The sequence below is a fragment of the Gossypium arboreum genome, chromosome 6 (assembly GCF_025698485.1).
Source record: "Gossypium arboreum isolate Shixiya-1 chromosome 6, ASM2569848v2, whole genome shotgun sequence".
NCBI lineage: Eukaryota > Viridiplantae > Streptophyta > Magnoliopsida > Malvales > Malvaceae > Gossypium > Gossypium arboreum.
In genome coordinates this window covers 83,155,178-83,174,532 of record NC_069075.1, presented here as the reverse complement: position 1 = coordinate 83,174,532, position 19,355 = coordinate 83,155,178, and positions in this window count along the sequence as shown.

Here is a 19,355-nt window from a genome sequence, read left to right as displayed (position 1 = left end):
AACGTACCTGAATCGAATATATATATTCACTTATTCACTCATCTTCTCGGAATGCCTGTTGAACCATTCGAAAATGTAAGGATACGCGGATAGCTCAGAGAACATATACAATGCCAACGTCGTAGACGTGGTCTTACATGTAATCAAACATCGATGCCACTATCCCAGACAAGGTCTTACACGAAATCAGATACGATGCCGATGTCCCAGACATAGTCTTATATGTAAAATAGAATTCAATGCCAACGTCCCAGACGTGGTCTTACACGAAATCACATGTCAGATCCTATGTCATAACATATGTATCCTAACTATTCCTAAGGTTCGTATGGGGCTTTTTAGATGTCGGAACTTTGTCAATACTTTCTAGGATAACACATATTTAGCTCAAATATTCATTCATCACAATTAAATATCATATGAATAATAATAATTCAATTCAAACTCGTTTATTTGTATATCGACTTACCTCGTAGGGATTCGGATAGATGGAATCGATTACTCGACGACTTTCGACTTTCCCCGATCTAATTCCTTATTCTTTAGTTCTCGATCTAAATCAATTCAAATTTAAATTATTCAATCACACATTCATTCAAAATAATCCATATACACATAATTAGGGCATTTTGCAAACTAGCCCTCACATTTTTACATTTTGACACTTTAGTCCTTAATTCACAAAATCACAAAATACACATAATTTGTATATGCTCATGCTTAGTTGAATTTTCATAGCTCTCATACAAGTCCATAAATTTCATTTATTTTACATTTTAGTCCCTCAAAATAACATTTTCACAATTTAGTCCAAATTTCTCAAATTCATCAAAAATCCAATGACAAAACATGTAACCCAACATCAAACTTTCATATTTCAACATATAACATCACAAAGCTCATGAATTTATCCATGGCACATTTCAAAATCATTAATAAAATTAGAAATTAAAGCATGGGTTTGATAATATACGAAGCAACGATTACAAAAACGTAGAAATTACTAAAAACCGAGTTAAAACGGACCTTTAATCAAGCTAGATGTTGGCCGAATGCGTCAAACACATAAACCTAGCTTTTGTTTCTTCAATTTCGGCAAACAAGATGATAAAATGCAAATTTCCATGTTTTGTTATAATTAATAAACATTTATATTCATTTTACCATTTTCGCCTTGCTATTTTTATTAGAAATCCACTATCTAATGTCCAACTAAGTCATTTAATTCATTCAATGGTCAAATAACATCATAACGACCTCACAATCATAAAGCCAAATCAAATAGGCACTTTTAACATATAACAGACAACTTTTACATTTTACTCGATTAGGTCCTTTTATCAAATTGAGCACACAAACGATTAAATTTTCATACGAAATTTTTACACATATTAATTCACGTCTAATAAACACAAAAAATAATATTAAAATATCTTTCTGACAGGGATATGTGGTCCCGAAACCACTATTTTGACTAGGGTCTAAATCGGACTATTACAGTTATGGAATTAAAGAATAGAATTCGGCTAAGGCTTAAGAGTAAACCAACAATTATTGGATTGTCGACTCTAAACTTAGACAAGCACTTAGGTTGAAATCGGTGAAAATGATAAGGGATAGTTGGATAAAAACCTTGACCCGCTATCTATGCAAGATAGGAACCAAAGGTAAAGTTGAACGCCACACTTAGAAAAGTGTTAAGTTCGGTTTAACAAGGAAAGGATAAACGCCACAAGCAATGCTTGATAAGTCAGATCAGTTCGAAAAGAACAAAGTGAATTGGATAACTCACAATACTCAAGTTTAACATAAATTCAGCAAAAGGTTCCTTACAAAGGCTGATTAAACATATTTATAGTACCAAAGAGGTCTAGCCAAATAGTCACATAAGATCATCTTAATGAGCTAATAATGAGCTAAAATAAAGCTCAAAAACTCTTGAAATGCTAAACTAAGTAACTCCATCCTTCAATGCTCTTCAATTCAGCTGAATAAATAAACTTGAATGCTTAGGAAAAACCTTTGAAGTCTCCTTGGTCAACCGAATGGACACTAGCAACTTTAATGAAAAATTAACTCATGAAATGATCATTTTAATCAACAATCAGTTATGGAAGATGGAAGAGGCTGCTGCCAAATTTAAGGATGTGTAATGCTCCTTTTAATTGATAATAACAGCTCCTTTTAATGAAGAATAATGTTCCCCATTCTATGTAACCGAAATTCACTTGAAAAGTCACATTAATCAATTTGTAACAGCCCTTAAATGTAACAGTTTCCAGCTGAAAAGACACTTGAAATTAAACACATTACAACAGACATATTAAACACATTTAAACACATAAAACACATTAAACACTTAACTTAAATAAATGGACTTAAAACTTAAAAAACACATACATCATTAAATTATTCCAGCAACTAAATTAACTATGATGAACTTAATTAACTAACATGAATAATTTATTCCAGCAACTTAATTAACTAAGATGAACTCAATTAACTAAGATGAGTAATTTATTCCAGCAACTTAATTAATTGAACTAAGTATTTTAGCAATTAAAACAACTGAATTAATTAACTAAACATATTAAAAGTTCAATCCAGCAATTATTTAACTCAAAACACATAAACTAAATAAAACTAAAATTGAGCTAAAACCAAATGAAATATTCCAGCAAATTGATGCATAAGCTAAAACCGAATAATGTTGGGCTCAATAAACTTGAATGAGCTATGAACAAGCTAAATGAGCTTGTAGCAAATTGCATGGAACACTTGAATCAAACATCATTGATCGTTCGATTAGTCCAGCAATGGTTTCCAACCCAAGTTCCTTAATTAAGACTGCACACAAATTAACAAACTGAAATTAGATTTCATTTTGCTCTTGGACTGCTCGTGTTTAGGCCAATCTCGATGTTGTCGAAGTGTGTCGAAACATGATGTGGTCGGGATCGCATCAAAATAGGATAGGTGTTAACTTGGAGGGAATGGAAATCGAACTTAAGTATCAAGATCAGACCAACACTATAGGTGAGTGTTGACCCGGGACTTATGTGACCTTAAGGTAGATAGATGATGGAAAAGATACCTTGACCCGTTACCTAGAAAGGTAAGAACCAGAGGTATAAAGTTTGGGGTGAACGCCACACGATGAGAGTGATAAGTTCGATAAAAGAGACAGGTCGAGCCACTGACTAGCAAATAAGTCAAGCTGAGTCTTGGATGAAATTTGAGAGATGAAAACCTCACAAATAACTCAATATTCATTCAAAATGGCAAAAGTATAAAATACAACTCAGTTGGTTCATATTTATAGCTACTTAGCTAGGCTAGCCAAATAGGCACTAATGGTAACTAAATAGACACTTGAATTACGCTTAAATGAGCTGAAGTTTCTTGGAAATTTCCTTGCAACTTCCTTGAAGCTTCCAGTAGCTTTGGGGATACCAATGGAAAACCTTTTGAAGCTTCTAATAGTTGTATATTAATGGAAGTGAAAGGTGAGCTGAAATGAGCTGAAAGGCCATGCTTAAATTTGGCGAAAGGGGTGCACTTGATTAATTGAGCTACTTTGATCAGCTGAAAATTATTGAACTAATTAAAGGCAGCTTGGGGCACTTCAATAGTCCTTTAAGTGTAAAAACCGAATGTGAGCAGCCTCCATGTATGAACATATAAAACCAAACAGCCTTGTCATGTGAAAGGAATATTCAGCAATGTGAAAACTTTCAAGGCTGCCTTGGAGACTTAGACGGTCAACTTGGGGAAATAAATCAACAACTCTTTTGGCCATTAGACTCCACAAAGAGATGCTTGGAAGAGCTGAACCATCAGCACACCTTCATTCAAGCTGTTCATGTATGTAGTTGCACCTAATAAATCAGCAAAATTAATTAGTTTTAAGACACAATAATTTCGGCAACAGCTAGGACATATTAAATCTACACATTAATTTGGTTGGAGCTAAAACATATTAAAATTATGTAATAGGCTAAGACAAATTAATAACATGTATTAACTAAGACATATTAAGAACATGCACTGAATTAAAACACATTTAAAACATATTTAAGATGTCCAGATTTTTGACACATTAAACACATAATAATTATTTGAGCTGATTTAACTAATTTAACTAAACACATTTAATTTATTCTAGCAACTAATAAAATGCATAAATTAAACCGAGCTAAGTTTGAGCTCATCGAGCTGATTCGAACTCATTGAGCTAAGTTTGAGTTGAGTGCAGCTCGCAAGAGGTTGTAAGGTGATCTTATTAAGCTGGTCCAAGCTCTCTCAATATGTCCAGCTAATGTCTCACCCCACACTTGGTTGATTAAGGCCAAAATAGTCTCTTTGAATTGCTTGGCTCAAGCTCGGGTGATAGGTACTTGTAGCAGCTCTAAAGGGTCTTTGCTCGAGCTTGGTGTGACTAGGGGCGTCGTCGTATTAGTGCCCTAAGTGTAGTATTTTCATCAAAGAACTCTTGTAGTTTTCTGAAACAAATTTTTTAATAAAATTGTTCATGAATTAAATTAATATACTTTGTATTATGGTCATTATATGGTTTTTTTTATGCAAATCAAAATCGAAGCAAATGTTTAAACTAACACTAAGAGGTATTACGTGGTTGGATTGTAATAGAAAAGAAAACTTATATTAGTAGACGAACCTAAACACGTCTTTAGTCTAATCAGAAATTAGAAAACCGATTAAAAGACTAATAAGCAATTTATCATGTCCAATTGGGGAGATGCTTTGTGGACTTTGGAGAGGATGACTCCTAGAAGATAGAGACAAAGATGTGACTGACTAGACTAACAATACAACGGGCTGACCAAAGAAGAATATATCCTAAATCTGTTTATGAATTTATTCACTTGCGACGTTCATATTGTGGAATATCTAAATCTTGAGTGGATGACAAATTATTTATCCGTGACTCATACATTTTAACATAAGTGTAACACCCCCACCCAATCCATCCGTTGGATTCGGGTATGGAGCGTCATAAATAGACCAAGTTTACCTATCCTTAATTTTGGCTAACATAATTGTTATAAGACAATCTAGAAACCAAACGAATAATAATTCTTACAACAAAGGGACCTTAAGCTACTAAATTTCAATCCCTTAACGTCCTGTTTCAAGTCATTTAACCTCGTACAAAGAAATTCTTAACATTCAGCTAAGGTTAACTATCTTAAAAATCCAGATTCTAAGTGCGATAATTTCTGAGGCAAAGCCTTCAATAGAACCCCCTTCCTATGTGTATGACTTTGATCCAATAGTGATCCCCGAACTCTACTCCATCTAGCTTGGTCCCTCCTCTGAATCCTAGATTAACCTCGCAAATCCTTCGAACATCAAACAAAATCTTATAAGTTTAAATGAACTTAGCGAGTTCCTTTACTGCCCATAAATAACTTTATCACATGAGAGTAACAAATGTAAAATAAAATAAACTTAAATTAACTCCCTACTTGCTCATTACGGGTGTTCTTTATTAGGATGGCAAACTCTACCTGATCCTCTTGTCGAAACCATTTTTTGAAAACGGGAATCGACTTGGTTTGAAAGCGAAAATTAAAACGGGAGTCGCCACCGATCTTTATTAGGTGTGATCGGATCACCTTTGTTTTAATAAATCAATTTTAGTTTACTAAAACAGTGCCTTTGGTCTACGAAACTTGAGAGAATGGGTTTGGGAGTCGGTTACGTGCGAGGAAGGATTAGCACCCTCGACACGCCCAAAAATTGGTACCGAATTGATTAGTTAATGTCTTAATGTCGAAAGTTGAAAATCGGGAATGGATTTTAAAATACAATCCTTTTTATTGACATCGATTTTAAAAATGCTTGAGTTAGCTTGAATCGATTGTTTAGAGATTTCCTTGTCTCGAGATATCAGAGTATCACATCCTGTAAGTTAGGACACAATACCATGAATTCCCGAGCACAAAGTTGTCCCCTAATGTGACAGCCCTAAATTGACCCTAGTCGAAAAGTGGTTTCGGGACCACTAAACCGAGTCATAAAAATAATTAATTGTTATATTCTATGCTTACTATGTGTGTGCATGCATATGTGGAAGTTTCATTCTCTAATTTTACCAATTTTGTGAGAAATTATTAAATAGGGATCAATGTGAAACATGGTGAAATATGATAGGCTAATTTTAAATGGCTTATTAGTGCATGTTAACACAAAGGTGGAGTTGCATGTCAAATAACCCATTTCTTAAGGTTAGTGGCGGCCATGACATGATGATGGGCAAAGAAAACATGTCCTAGACATGTTGGCCTAGTGCATTATGGAAGGAAATAAAGAAATGAAAAAAAAAGGAAAATGATGAAGAAAAAATGTGTATGGATACTCTTGTGCCGTGACAAAACAAAGAAAAAAAAGGGAAGAAAATTGGTTGTTCATCCTTCCTCATTTTTGTTACAATTGCCATGACTTGAAAAGATGAAGGAATAGGGAAATCTCCTAAAGCAAATCGGCATTCTTCTTTAGCTAGCAAGAGGGTGATGAAAACAAAGCTTGGAACTTAAGCTCTTCTTGGCGAATGTAAAGAGGAAGAGGGAGAAAGACTTTCGGTCATGGAAGGAGAAAAAGGTTAGTGAAAAGTGTTAGATTTGTTTTGAAATTCAAGCTTGTTTTAGGTTAATCATCTTGCTTCTTACTTAACCCAAGCCAAAAGAATCTTGAAATCTTGATGGAGGTATGGTACACTCGTTTATGGTTAATGGGAGAATAATTTGATTTTAGCCTTTAAACCTTGAGGAAGAAATTGTTGTTGCAAGAAGTTGAGCTTATTGATAGTATAAATTTCTAATGCACCTAAGGTAATAGCCGAACATGTAGTGGTTTAATGCCTTGAACAAGTGTCGTTTAGATGTTCTAAGATTGTCTAAATTAGATGTTTAATCATCTAAGGGTTCGCATGGTGCATTCTTGAGAAGAGTTTGATTTGAAATCATGAGATCTTGTTGACTTGTGTTTAAGTTGTAATTGGCCATGGGCTATGGGTGTTTGCTAATCCAGTTTTGTTGCATAGGTGTTAAATACCTTGTATTGGGAATTTGATGAATAAGTAGCAACAAATTAAGATGAGATTGAGTAAATTTTAGCTTAGTTGTGTTAAGTATTCGCAATAATCATAATAATGTATATGAATGCCGTATGTTTGTGTTTGATGGAGAGGTGAATTGTTTGATTTAGCTCCAGAGCAAAGGGGGACTAAATCGGACAAAGGGAAGGAGAAAGCAAACGAGTAGCCGAATTGGAACCGTTCTACCCTACATAATGTAAGTCATTAAGCATATATTTGGTGTTGATGTAAATGACCATAATATGTACGCAATTGTGTTTAAATGAGTTGATTGTGTATGGAATGATGCCATTGTTGAATGTATAAAGGCAGCAAAATGCATAAGGTATTGGTCTCGGCACTAAGTGTGCGGGTATAAATGGACACAGTGACAAGATTGGCACTAAGTGTGCGGGTTTAAAATTGTACAGCACTAAGTATGCGAGTTTGATTATATAGCACTAAGTGTGCGAGCTGAAAATATATAGCACTAAGTGTGCGAGCTGAAAATTATATAGCACTAAGTGTGCGAGCTGAAAATATATAGCACTAAGTGTGCGAGCTGAAAATTATATAGCACTAAGTGTGCGAGCTGAAAATATATAGCACTAAGTGTGCGGATTCACTATATGCTCTTGCATTACAATTGGCACTGAGTGTGCGACATTATCGAGTTAATCCGGACAGCGGATCGGGTAAGTACCTTGAGCTCATGACGAATAGGCAATACGTTCATGCTCGGGGTTGAGCTTGGTAAGCTTTAAATCTATGTGATGATTGCAATTGTATGATTGTGGTGTGAATGAGTTGGTGTGTAAAAATGCCTCAAATATCTTATTGTATAGAATATGAAATGTGGATGTATGACTTGGTATGAGATTGAACCGAAAGGTCCGAGGAATTATGGTATAGTTTCGATATGGATGAAGTACCTAGCCTCGTTTATTGTTTGATGTTGTGAAAATTTTATTAATGGATGGTTGATGAATGCTTATGACTTCTGAGTTATAAACTCACTCGGTGTTTTCTTGTCACCCATTTTAGGTCTCTTGGACTCGTATTGTTTGCGTGCTCGGAACCGTCGTTGAAGTCATCACACCGCTGGAAATCTTTTGGTATTGTCTTCGTAGTTGAACTAGGAGAACATTTGGCATGTATAGGCTATTATGTTTTGTTGAATTGTGGGTTGTAAACTTTAAGCCATGTGAAAATGGCCTATGTGGTCGTTGAGTGGGATGCTAGAACCTATAGCCACGAGTCTTAGAAACTTTAATTTTGATAAGGTGGCCATAATTTGTGTCATGTATGATGGATGATTAGTAAGGCCAAGGAAAGATTCATGAAATTGGCATAGTCTACTGCAGTAACTGTTGCGGACAGCAGCAGTAATATGAGATTGAAAAATCACTAAAAATAGTAGAAGTAGAATTAAATAGTGAATAAATTATGAAATTGAACCTTGATGAATCTATTTTCATATGGACGAAACGAAACGACCATATGAGCAGTATACTGAGAGATATTAAAGTTCTCGTGAAACAGGGCCAGAACGGTTTCTGGATCCCCTGTCTCAACTTTGAAAATTTACCATAAATTATCCAGAAGGAATTAGAAGTCGTGCCTTATATGTGCAGATTCCCCTTTGAGTCTAGTTTCATTAGAAACAAACGACATGAGCATTGAAGCCCTGTACAAGAAGATATCCAGGTCGTAATGCGCGAAGGTCAGTGTAGTCGACCCCTGTAACATGGGCGACTTTAACTAATAAACTGTACCAATTGGCCCGACCAAAAATTCTAGAAATAAATCCAGGGATGGATATATGAGTCTAGTTTTAGGAAAAATTTACGGAACTGATTTTCGAGTTCTGGAACTCGAGATATGATTTCTAAGGTGACAGTGACGCAGTTAGCTAGCCTGCCTGGAACAGAAATCAATTATTTCAAAGAGAGAAATAAGGGAAGTAAGCCCGGTAACACCACGTGGTCAAATCCGGTGACGGTCACGGGTTTGGGGTGTTACACCTAATTTGAATGAGAATTTCATGTGTTTTAAAACTTGAAAAGGATATTTTGCTATTTAGAAACAACGAGAAAATCGAAACCCCGTAAGTTAGGGCACAATTCCTCGATATTTCAAAATGCATGACATTGCCTTATTTGGAAAATTTTGCTTTTGAATAGTAGCGAATGCAATATTCAAGCAACATGTGTTATTTATTTAGGTTAAAATAAGGTGATTTAATGGATAAATACATTGAGGTTTAATTCGCGAGGCAAAGATATGAAATAAAATATGGTACGACATAGAACAATGATCCACGCACAAAATATTCCACAAGCGCATGGCAATAATATGAATGTAAGTAAGCAAATTTACATACATGCAATAGCAATAATCAAGCAACATTCAAATAATAGCGTCGATAACTAAAAAGCCAATGGGTTAAATGGAAAAAGATATAAGGCAAACTTAAATGCATAAAATGTAAACAAATTTACGAATAATAACAAACGAATTTAAAATGAATAGCGTGAAAAAGAAATTTACTATAAACAATGTACAAAATAAATTAAAAAATAGAGTATGTGTAAAATAGATTTTAAAATAGTTAATATACAAGACATCAAAGAAATAACTAGTATGTATATATATATGAAAATGGATATAATAATTTAAAATTTGATAATATATATATATATATATAAATTTTAAAGTAAATAAATAAACAATTTCAAATGAATAATACATAAAGCGAGTTTAAAATAAATAATGTAGAAGAATTTTAAAATCTATATTATACAAAGCAAATAAAAAATTCATATGAATAATTTTAAAATAGATAATATATATACAAATAAAAGTGTAAAATATGGAATAAGTAGAATGGGTCTAAAATAAGGTATATAAAATAATTTTAAAAAAATAATATACAATTTAATTTAAAAGTAATAAATAAGAAGTTTAAAATATATAATACGTAAAAGAATTAAAATAGACAATATAAATATATTTTATAATGTTAATAGTTCAAAGGTAATATAAAGAGAGTTATTCAAATACATAATATACAATAACTTAAAATATAAAATAATTTGAAATAAATATATAACAATTTTAAAAATTATAAATATATAAAAAGCCTGAAATAAACTATATGTATACATATATATAATAGGTAAGGAATAAAGAAATAAATAATACATATAAAATAGATTAAAGTGACATATATACATAAAGTTAGTTAAAATAAATAATAAGAATTTGAATAAATAGTACATTAAATTAAGTTAGAATAGATGTAAATAAACAACATATAAAATGTTTGACATAACATATAAATGAAACATTAAAAGGTTAATAAATGAATTAAATAGATTTAGGATATTTCCAAAACAAATTACAATTGGGGTATAAAAGTATAAATATTGGATAGTTAATTAGGGATCAAAACGAAAACCAAACAAGATCTGAGGGCCAAATTTAAAAAAACAAAAGAAGATAGAAAATGGGGGTTAATTGAACGAGGTTGCGAGAGAGGAGGACTAAACGCATAAATTTCCCTTTTAGGGAAAGTGCACAGACCCCACCCTCCCAAACGACGTCATTTGGAATGATTTAAAACAAAAAATTTCCTTCCTTTTCAATCTGTAGGTTCATCATTTAGTTTACAAAACTCCTTCTTCCAAAAAAAAAAAAAATCACCCTTCCCTTCTCTTTCAGCCCCATGTCCGGCCATGGGCTCCGGTTACCGGCCGTCATGCTGACCGCCGACCACCGGCGACGGCGCCACCGTACGCGGTGGTCGGAGAGTTCAAAACTTCCCCCGTTGAACCCTCTTTTCACGTAAACAAGATTTAGGACTTGAAAAACCAAAAACTAAACCCCAAACTTCTTAAAACCAAAAAGATTCTTCAACCTTTGGCTTCCTCCGTCGAAGTTTTAACCGGATCTCTAGAGATCCGCCGGCTTTCGGACTAGAAAAGCGTATGCCCAGGGTACCAACGCCAAATACGGGTAAAAATCTTCCCTTTTTATATATTTGTATATAGATTCGAAATAAATACATAAAATAAATGATAAAGATAGGAAATGAAAAAAAATGAAACCTTTTGAAAATGTTTCTTTGATTAATCTCTGTGTTCATAACCCTTTCTTTTTGATTTTTCTCTCTTTCAAAAGTCCCCCTTTTACATTCGATTCTTCCCCCCGTTACAATCAGTTTCATTTCTGCTTTATAGCCGATTCCCATATTAACATATTATTATTTTATTCTCTCACATCGCTTGTGCTTCTTGCTGCCATTTTCCTCTTTTCCAAATGTTTGCAGGTCATGGGAGTGTCAGAGGCGTGGAAGACCGGTGATTGGTGCCCCGAGCAGTGGTGGCGCGCGTGAGAAGGTTGGTGGCTGAAGGAAATTGGGCCTGCTGTTTTTTCTTTTCTTCTTTTTTTTGTAAAATGGACTTTGTTTTGGGACTTTTATATTTTGGAATTAATTTGGGTTTTTATTTCTTGTTGGCCAGGCCAAAATTGGCTATAACACCTCTGAGCTACCAGATCATTATAAGACCTTCCTCTAGTTAGACTCTCCTCTTGACCATAACTTAGATACATTACCATATCAGTGAATCCTATCCTTTCTATTTATATTTCCTTACTCTCACACAGTCGGCATACAAGGTATTTGATGTTCTCTAACTTACTTGGTTGTATGCCCGTTTACCTTCATGTACCACTCTAGTAGCTTTCTCATCTTTTCCACCCAAGGGTTCTTAGGACATCCTTCATTGATGGAATTCCATGGTAGGACCAGTTCTCGACAGTCTCTTTCTTTCCATATTCTAGTCCCAAAGGACTCATTGACATTTTTGTATTATGTTGTCTTGTAGTGGACTTCGCTACTCTAGTGAACCCATTCTCGTTCCATCTTTTTAGTATCAATGGTTGAATTACTTCCAGTAATCCTCTTTATGCACGAGACTAATTTGGAACCTCATTTGTCCCATGTGATGAATAGCTAACTTATCATCCTAGCAGGCCATTGCTCATCAGATTAAACGAGTCTACTTCCCCTCTTACGTAAGTTCTCCCTTCGGAACTAGCTTCACGGCATGTTTTCGTAAAGGACTATCCTCAAAGAGGAATAGTCTTGACAAACGCACTGCACTCATGACAAAATCCTTATCCTAAGAGTGAAATTTTCATCCCTTCCATCAGATCTGCCTCTTGTGCACAACTCTTTTAAGCTACCCTTGGTGGTTCTTCATGACAGATCTTTTCTTGAGATCCTTGAATACTTTTATTTTCTTACTTTCCCATAGTTAGGTTAACTCTCGTGTTGCCTATTTCCCTCTAATTCTTATTGGGTCTTTGCCCATACCTAGTTGGCTTTCAGAACTATCCTTACTGCTTTAATCATTTTTAGCGGAATCCATATGATTCGCTTGCCATAATACGCTTTCTTTTAACTCTTTTTCCATATGTGTGGTTTCTCATACTTGATGCACTGACATTGAATCTCTCACTTGAGGTCCCAACGGACTTTCCACGTCTGTCTCCTTGCGGACTCTATGGGTTGTCATAGCCAAGCTATGGTCTTATACCCTTATCACCTCATTTCTCACGTCCAACAGGCTTACTCTGTATTTACTCTCCCGACAGACTTAACTCATATTTACTGTCCTGGCGGACTTTATTTATGTTTATTATTCTAGCAGACTATCTTTGTTTTATGTTTACTGTTCTAGTGGACTTAACCCGTGTTTACTATCTCGGTGGACTTTATCTATGTTTACTTTCCCAGCAGACTATCTTTGTTTTGTATTTACTGTCCCAGCGGACTATCTCTGTAGATACCATGGAGTCTTTCATCCATGGTCTTACATCAATTTTCCATCTTAATGTACTATCATATGATGACGTAAAGTCTTTCATCCATGGTCTTACTCATTATACCTGACTATCATAGCATCTTTCATCTATAACCTTACACCATATATTTTATACTTACACTATGTTACCATGGCATCTTTCATCCATGGTCTTACATTACGTACCGCATATTAGACTGTCATAGCGTCTTTCATCTATGGTCTTACACCATATACCATCATCACGGTATCGCCCTGAAGGACTAGTTGATACCTCCATCGCGGTAAATACCTTTCCATGATTTCATTTTTCAAATCCTCCTCTCATTATGTCCATTAAACCACCTAACATTGATGCTTGAACACGGCAATGTTCCTTCCGCAAAGCCTAGAGCTTCGTCCAATACGGTATCTAACAAGATCACTCCCTATTTCTTTTTCTAACTTCATCTATTCCATAGAGGTTTTTTCCACAGTTTTCATACAAAGCATGTACATGCTATACTATAACCATTTCATGATTCCTATCATGTATATATGAATAATCATGTTTATGTAAACATGTCATAATCAAACAACATAGATCAAAATAGCATGTATGGAGTCTAGAACTCATTTGATGGTTTATCATTTCCATAACTTAGTTTTTTCGAATTCCAGAGCTTCCATTATCCTTGTACCTAAGCATTTCAACCAAAATTATGAATTAAACTCAATATTCTCAACTTAACCCCATATATGTAGAACCCTCAAAATGGTTCTAAAGTCTATAAATTTATCTACCTATTCTTACATACATAGAGAGGCTAAGAATCTTATCAGCTTGCTGGTTTCCCTCCTTTTCCATCTCCATCCCTATAAAGTCTACTCCATGTAGGACCTTTAATGGTTATTCCTTCTTCAAGCTACCAAAAACAATAAAGAATGAAAGAAAATAATAAAGAATTGAGAAGAAAATCATCCCTAAAAAGCCATGTCCCAACTATTTATAGCCGTTTTCACACTATTACCACCTTACGAGAATCGTCTATAGTGAATTATTATGTCTCCCACTAAGGAGCCGACGGGTTCTATTCCAATCAAACTAGAATTGGATCCTAACCATGTCCAATTTGGTTTCTAGCATCCCATTTCTTTCAATATAGGTCGTCAACTTGCGAGCTCTTTCAATTTAGTTCTCCAATTATTTCAAATTGCTGAGTTAATTGGGAACCGAGTGTTATAGTAAGTAAAAGCCTAAGTTCAAATAGATAAGGAACCGAAAACTATTGTGTTGGGTGTACGACTTCTGTAGTATGTAGCATTCAAAATAGTGGAATTCATAGCCCGAGACATGGGTAAATGTCATTATCTCACTGTATTACATGGTTGATGAAAAGTAAACGTGGCCATGGGTTTGTGATGAATGACTTGATTGCTATTTGATAGTAAATAACTTTTCATGAAGATGTAATGGTTACCATGAGATAAAATAGGATCGTATTGGGAGAATGAATATTATCCTAAAGAGATTAAAAATATCATATAAGGGTAATACACTTATGACAATAAGGTCATTGGATGAGCACTGATCGAGTTGCATTCGCAATGGTATGTCGTTGGGGACAACTTAGTCATGATACTATAGTGAAATGAATGACTAAATGAGTTTGTTATAATAGGCGAAAAGCTAGAATTTAATTATAAATCATTTGAGCCTCAATTGCATATGTGCAATTGGTCCTCCGTTAGCTTATTGAAACTAGAAATGAATTGCATGTTGAATCACATGAACATAAATGAACTAAAATGATGAAAATGGAGAAATGAGAAACATTTGGAAATGATAATTTTTTTTCTCAAAAAAGAAAATGGAGAAATGGAATCATTTGGAAATGAATGTGATTTTCTCCAAAATGAAAATGACTTGAAAAATAGATTTATGTTTTTCGAATTAAATGAAGTTCAAAAATGGAAATAAATCATTTAGTCATAGTAAACCGTTGAATGCAAAAATATTAAATATATTTTCTCATAGATTCTTTTACAGTAAAGTCATCATGATTTTAATGGAATTAGAATTGGGTTAAGAGAGTGATTTAATTAGAAATATATTGAAGTTTATTTTTTTATAGATTCTTTTACGATAAAGTTGTCACTATTTTTCCTTTCTACGTATTTTCCATTGTCGATTTCCCTCTTGGAAAAGAGCCTTCAACCACCTTGGGTAGCAGCATTCAAGTACTTAACAGAATGAGCGGAGAAGGAGAGGAGTTGTAACATCCTGAATTAGGGCTTAGTTAGAATAGTGGTTTCAGAGCCACAAATCTGATGTTAAAATAATTATTTTATGATCATTATAAGGTTTAGGATATGAGAATAAGCATGTGTTAAAGTTTCATGAAGATTTTACGTGCAAGGTGTCCAATTAGAAATTAGGGACCAATTTGAATAAATTGCAAAACTTGGGTTCTAGAAGGAATTTGTATGAAATTGCTTTGGAATATTAATTAGATGCCCTTAAAGAGTAATTTACCCAATTTCTAAGTTTTTGGACAAAAATGAGCATGTATGGAAAATTTTGGAAGTTTAGTAAGGAAAGGCATTTTGGTCATTTGGTAATAAACTAAATAAAAAGGGAAAAATCAAGCTAAAATCAGCTCATTTTCTTCTCCATGCTGCCGAAATTATAAGGGTCTCCATAGCTAGGATTTTCCAACATTTCAAGCTTGATAGTAAGTCAATCCTAGCCCCGTTTTTAATGTTCTTCATATTTTTGAGATCCTCGTAACATGCTCTTTCTATTTCTACCCATATCTCATGCTAGGGTTCATGTTTAGAAAATTACCCATGCATGATATGTTTGTGTTTTGATGATTTATGAAGTAATATGAGAGTTTACAGGATGGTAGACAACTTTTACTAAGTGGTTTTTCATGGAAATGGCTTAAAGGACTAAATTGTAAAAGTTATGAAAATGGGTAGAAAAATAAAGAATGAAGGAAAAACATAAGCTTCTATAAGTGCGAATAACATTCGAATAGGCTTGGTGAGCCAATGAATTACATGCATTTCATTATACAAGCCTTAAGACTAATTTGTAAAAGTGTGAAAGGTTAGGGGCAAAATGGTCAATTTTCCCTAGGATGAGTTTTAATCCTAAAATGAAAAAAGTAATGTATTAATAGTCTAATTTTATTAATATAGTCCCCGATGAACCAATTTCGGAGGTCGACCGTGGAAAATGAAAGGTTTCGAAATAACCGAGACACGAATCTGAAACGACTACCAGGTAAGTTCGTATAAACTGAAGTAAACTCTTAATATACTTAAAAATTCATGTTCTTGAATGTATGATAATTAGATATTCATTGCATGATAATCCATGGGACATGCTAATGCAAATGAAAAGATGATAAATGTCCCGGTTGAAATAAAAAGGGAAATCCAATGGTTAAGTTATGGCTTACATGACTTGAGATCTTGCATGTGTTGCAGAGTAGGATTTAGTCTGAACGGATAATCCGTTGATCTCAATGTAGAAAGGATCTAGCCCGAACGACTGTTCCTTGAGTGATCGAGCCTCTCGAAGAATATGGGTGTAATAAGGATTTAGCCCAGACTGGTAATCCGATTGAGGACTGAATTTAGCCTGGACTGGCAAATTAGATCCAAGTTTATGAGAGCAATTGTCGTTGAAAGAGATTTAGTCTAGACTGGTAATCCCGACAATGCTCTATGAGTTGATACTATGGGAGTGCGTACTTAAGACGATCACTTGACGGTAATTGGGCTATCTATCGAGATTTTCGAGAAATTCAATGGGATTAACATTAGAAATAAAGGATCGAAATATTGAGTTGATGAGCTCATCTAAGACTAATGACATGATATATTGATATGAGGCTAACTAGATGGTTGAGTTCATGTGATAGGGAAACTATTTCATACTTGTTGGAATTATTGCCTAATATAGTTGTATGCTAATTAACCGGTAAGTTTACTTTCCAGTTATCCGGACTTACTAAGCATGTAAATGCTTACCCCTCTTTCTTTTCTCTTATTTTTCAGAGCTCGAGGACTCGAGAAGGTTGGAAGACAGTCGGAGCTTTGTCAACACTATCAACTTGTCTTATTTTGGGTATATAGAAACTTTTATTTTGTTATAATGGCATGTATAGGATTTTTGGTTATTTTGTTATATGTGTCATTTGGCTAGCCAATGTAAGGGCTTATATGATATGCTTACTCATTTTGTATATGGCCATGAGATATGGCTCATTCTGATTTAGGTTGTAAACCTACTAAATGTGCATGGTTATGCTTGAATGTTTCATGTGAATGCCTATTGTGTTATACCATGAATAGATATGTGAAAGGTGGCCATATCACTTGGAAATGGTTTAGGTCATAATGGACATGAGTTATAAAATAGGCCAAGTACAAAAATATGTGATTGTTGAAATGGTAACCCTAACACAGAGAGGGTAATATTATCACAGGATAAAATGAGACAAGTAGTAACATGTATGACCTTGGCCAAGAAGGTTTTAAGGGCACACCTATGTCGTGTTAGTTGTTTAAGGAATATGTAAGTGTGAATGGATGTTTAAGGGTAACTAAAGGCTTGGAAAAATAGCCTTTAAATTAGTCCACACGGGTAGACACACGGGCATGTGTCTAGGCCGTGTGTGACACACGGCTAGCCTCTTGATCGTGTCGCTCAGCCGTGTGTCCCCTGCATTTAAAATTTTTAGGTCAGTTTGCATGGTAGTAAACACACGGGCAGAGACACGGTCGTGTGTCTCAACTGTGTAAAGGACACGGCCTAGCACACGGGCGTGTGCCTTGGCTGTGTGCCCTTAGATGAATGATGACATCATAAACAGAATGTCCGGGGTTTTGGACACGGGCTATGACACAGGCATGTTTAGGCCGTGTGCATTGCCTCCACACGGATGTGTGAGGCTTAAACCTAGAAATTTCTGAAAGTTTTCCAAAGTTCCCGGCTTAGTCCCAGATCACTTTTAATGTATGTTTTGGACCTCGTAGGTCCATAATGGGGATAATATGATTTTGTTCGATCGATTTTAAATTGAAATAAAATTTTATAGCCTGCATTTTTTGAAAGTGTCCCGTTTGTGTATGGTAATGCCTCGTACCTTACCTCGGTCTCGGGTACGGGTAAGGGGTGTTACAGGAGCAAACTAGTCTGGCTTCGGATAAACACTGAATTTGATTCTAGTTTCCCATCATTTAGCTTTCCTTGTTTTTGTTATGAACATGTCTATGAATATTTGTTATGTTGTTATTCTAAATTTAATTAACATGACTTAAACTTTAATCGTGTTAGGTTGATTGCATTTCGTTTACTTAAGTTATTAAAATCATGTTTGTGTTGTTATAGGTCTTGGTAAATTGTTTAATTAAGTAAAACCATGATTATATTATACATGCATTATAATTGTAAGTCAACTAATGAATTAATTATTAATCGTATTGAAATTGCAATTATTAACACAATACTTAATCAATGCATGTTTAATCTTCTAAGGTAGCTGAGGGTTAAATTAGCAACAGTATTAAACGGTACATTAACCTTGCATAACTTGTAAGATTATTGTGATTAAATTGTTTCAATGTAGGAATATATTGTTACTTCACTTAATCTTTTACTTGCTTATTAAAATTAATTAATAATTTGAATTGGCATAGTAATATGTTCAAGAGATTAGTTAATTTTGTAAGTCAGTATGTGCTATAGTTAAAAAATTACCAAGTTGTCGTGAATTTGTTCGTAACAACATGAACATTGTTTTAGTAATATTAAGTTAAGAAATGTAATTGATCTAACACAATTATATCATATTGATTAAACTTGTTTTGCAAAAATCGTGTGTTGGAATTTTTACCTTTTTGTTTTCTTTGTTAACTTAGTTAAAATCTAGTTTTATTAAATCCTTTTTCAAAACAAACGATTTTCGTTCACCAAAGTGTTTTTAATTGCATTTCATAAATATTTTCTTACACAGTCCCTGTAGGTACAACAATTCGACATTTACTTGTCACTTTATTACTTGTTGTGATTGTGTACACTTGCAAATTTCCATTATTCCAATAACCAATTAAAGGCCTTAGAACAATCGGCCAAAACAACATTTCTTGATAATAAAAAAAAAAAACAACACAACATAATAACTCGCAACAAACCGTACTTATGCTTCCCATTAATTAGATTTAAGATGTAGGGTGAGTGAGATCGAATGCACTCATAATTGACAAGGTTTAAGGTTGCTTTAAACAGAGGAGAATCGAAGAAAACGTTGATGTAAATGAGTGACAAAACATAAAATATAGCAACCCATAAGTGGTATACAAAGGGGCGCCACAAATGGCAACGAGAATAG